Consider the following 3532-nt stretch of genomic DNA (forward strand, 5'->3'; position numbering starts at 1 on the left):
TGCTGGGCAGCGCCTGTGGTTCAAAAGGGTAGGGCACTGGCCCCATATGCCAGAGGCAGCAGATTCAAACCCAGCCTGGGCCAAAAAAAAAGAAGAAAAAACATCATACATATGGTTCAGCAGAATCAACACTGTTAAAATGTCTATACTACCCAAAGTGATATGTAGATTCAATGCAACCTCCATTAAAATTCAGATGTCAGTTTTTGCAGATCTAGAAAAAACATTTCTACATTTTATATGAAACCAGAAAAAAAAAGCCAATGCAATATTACATAATAAAAACAAATCAGGAGGCATCATTTTACCAGATTTTAAGTTATACAATGCTATTGGAACCAAACCAGCATGGTCCTGACACACAAAAAAAGACGTAGACTTATGGATCAGAAGTGAGAACCCAGAGATAAAATCATCCTTGTATTTTCCTCTGATATTTGACCAAACAGACTAAAACATACAATGGGGAAAGAATCCCTATTCAAGAAATGGTTCTAGGAAAACTGAATAGTCATATGTGAAAGACTACATCAGGATCCACACCTCTCACCACTCTCAAAAATTAATTCATGATGGATAAAAGACTTAAACCTAAGGCCTGAAGCTTTAAGAATTCTAGAAGAAAATGCTGGAAAAACTCTTTTTTGGGGGGGGGCACTGATTCTCCAGTTTACTTGTGCATCAAATAAACCTGGTTAAATTAAACATTACTAACCAATGTTTGGGAAGATTCTGTATTAAGGTATAAAGAAAGCACACTATAAAAACGTTAAAAAAAAAAAAAACACCCTGGGAAAACTGAAAACGCCAGAGTGATCTCAGTGGCTGGTGGTACTCTGCATGCATGCTGTCACACCCCTTCTCTGCTGGGACACCAGACACATTTCTGAAAGACTCCAGAGAAACAGCAGAGCTGGGATTCAGGTACTATTTCAAGATGAGCCTTTTTCTTTGTCTTTGACAGTGGATGGTGTGTTAAATGTCTTGTTAGAGAAGGTCATAGTTGGGAATGTTCTTGGGATTAATAGGACTTTGGACAATAAGTTTTCCTCTTATTGCTCCTCAATAGATTACTTCAGTCAAATCTATAAAATCTTGTTTGGTTGTGAAATTTCTCTAGATCTATGTGATCTAGAGACCCATAATCCACTTTCATATGCTCCCCAAAAATAAAGAAAAAGGCAGTAGATGGAATATAACTGATGTCAAAATACTGTGTATAAACAGGAGTTCAGTCCACATCTACCAGATATATAGCAGCTATTTTACTTATGTCAGAAGGGGTCTGAGAAAGAATATCATCTGGCTACAGGCAGACAGAATCTTCATCTCTTCTAAATTCCAGAACCAACACCTTCTCGTCAGAACTTTTTGTCACCTGGTCTGCTTCCTTTTTTGCTGGTCAGCTTGGGCACATTGTGAACTAATTCAAATGTGAATCCTCGCTGTCAATTCTCATAGGCTAGGCATGGTTGGTCACAAAGACACTCAGAAGCATCTCTGATCAGAGCCCCAGAGGATACCAGGAGAGCCTGGTGGCATTCTCAGACTAAAGAAGGAATTTATGAAGAAGACCCCCAAAGCAATCACAGCAACAACAAAAATAAACAAATGGGACCTGATCAAATTAAAAAGTTTTTGGCTTTTCTCTGGGAGACTGAGGCGGGAGGATCACTTGAATCAGGAGTTTGAGATCAGCATGAGCAAGAACAAGATTCTGTCATTACTAAAAATAGAAAAATTAGGGAAGCATCATGGTGGGCATCTGTAGTCCCAGCTATTTGGGAGGCTGAGGCAGAAGGCTCACTAGAACCCAGAAGTCTAAGGTTGCTGCTATGAGCAAGGCTGATGCCACTGCACTCTAGCCTAGGGCAACAGTGAGACTCTGTCTCAAAAAAAAAAAAAAAAAAAAAAAAAGAAGTTTCTACATAGCCAAGGACACAATCAATAAAGCAAATACACAACCTGCAGACTGGGAAAAAATACCTGCATGCTATACATCTGGTAAAGGGCTGATAACTAGAACCTACAGTGAACTCAAGCAAATCAGCAAGAAAAAAAATCAAACAACCCTATTAAAAAGTAGGCAAAAGAATAAACAGAAACTTTTTTTTTTTTTGAGACGGAGCCTCAAGCTATCCCCCTAGGTAGAGTGCCGTGGCATCACGCTCACAGCAACCTCCAACTCCTGGGCTCAAGCGAGTCTCCTGCCTCAGCCTCCCAAGTAGCTGGGACCACAGGCGCCCGCCACAATGCCCGGCCATTTTTTGGTTGCAGCCATCATTGTTGTTTGGCGGGCCCGGGCTGGGGATTCGAACCCTCCACCTTAGGTGTATGTGGCTGGCGCCTTAGCCGCTTGAGCCACAGGCGCCGAGCCAACAGAAACTTTTCAAATAAAGATAATCTAATGGCCAAGAAAAATATAAAACAATGCTCAACATCTCTAATCACCAGGGAAATTCAAATCAAAACCACAATGAGATTTCACCTAACTCCTGAGAATGGCTCATATCAAACAGTCTCAAAGTGGGCAGTGCCCGTAACTCAGTGGGTAAGGTGCTTGCCATATACATTGAGGCTGGCAGGTTTGAACCCAGTCCGGGCCAGCAAAATAACAATAACAACTGCAACAACAACAAAAAGAAAAATAGCCAGGCATTGTGGCAGCACCTGTAGTCCCAGCTATTTGGGAGGCTGAGGCAAGAGAATTGCTTAAGCCCAAGAATTTGAAATTGCCATGAGCTGTGATGCCATGGTATTCTACTGAGAGTGACAAAAAACAAAAAAAAAAAGTCCCAAAGCAACAGATGTTGGCATGGATGCAGAAATGAACACTTATACACTATTGGTGGGACTGCCAGGTAACTAGTACAACCTCCAGGGAAAGTAGTATGGAGATACCTTAAAGAACTAAAAGTAGACCTATTTTTAATCCAGCAATTCCACTACTAGGTTTTTAGTCAAAGAAAAAAAAGATACTTTTTTCAAAAAGACACTTGCACTCAAATGTTTATAGCAGCACAATTCACAATTGCAAACACGTGGAAACAACCCAAATGCAGATCAGTATATGAATGGATTAATAAAATATGGTGTGTGTGTAACATGGAGTATTAAAGAATCATTTAAAAAAAATGGTAATCTGGTATCTTTTGTAACAACTTGGTGGAACAGGAGACCATTCTTCTAAGTAAAGTATTACAAGAATGGAAAAACAAACATCACATGTACAAAATACTGCATTGGAACTAGGCAACCAATGCTTACATGCACATATGGAAGTAAAACTCAGCAGAAATCTGCCAGGGGGCCCACCCGGAGAGCAGCATCTGCTGAGACCGGTGGAATCTGGCAGCAATTGACTGAAGAAATATAGAGTTAGAAGCAATGGTAAAGAAAGACAAGAGGACTCGGCGCTTGTGGCTCAAGTGGCTAAGGCACCAGCCACATACACCTAAGGTGGCGGGTTTGAATCCAGTTCGGCCCGCCAAACAACAATGATGGCTGCAACCAAAAAAAAAAAAAAAAAAAA

At 40.7% G+C, this 3532-nt stretch overlaps 1 pseudogene; it reads right to left on the minus strand.

The window, feature by feature from the left end:
- Nucleotides 1–975: 975 nt before the first annotated feature.
- LOC100951571 overlaps nucleotides 976–3532 on the minus strand; it is a 15399-nt pseudogene continuing 12842 nt past the window's right edge.

Source organism: Otolemur garnettii, unplaced genomic scaffold, assembly GCF_000181295.1.
Source record: "Otolemur garnettii isolate 467f Iridium unplaced genomic scaffold, OtoGar3 scaffold00068, whole genome shotgun sequence".
Classification (NCBI taxonomy): domain Eukaryota; kingdom Metazoa; phylum Chordata; class Mammalia; order Primates; family Galagidae; genus Otolemur; species Otolemur garnettii.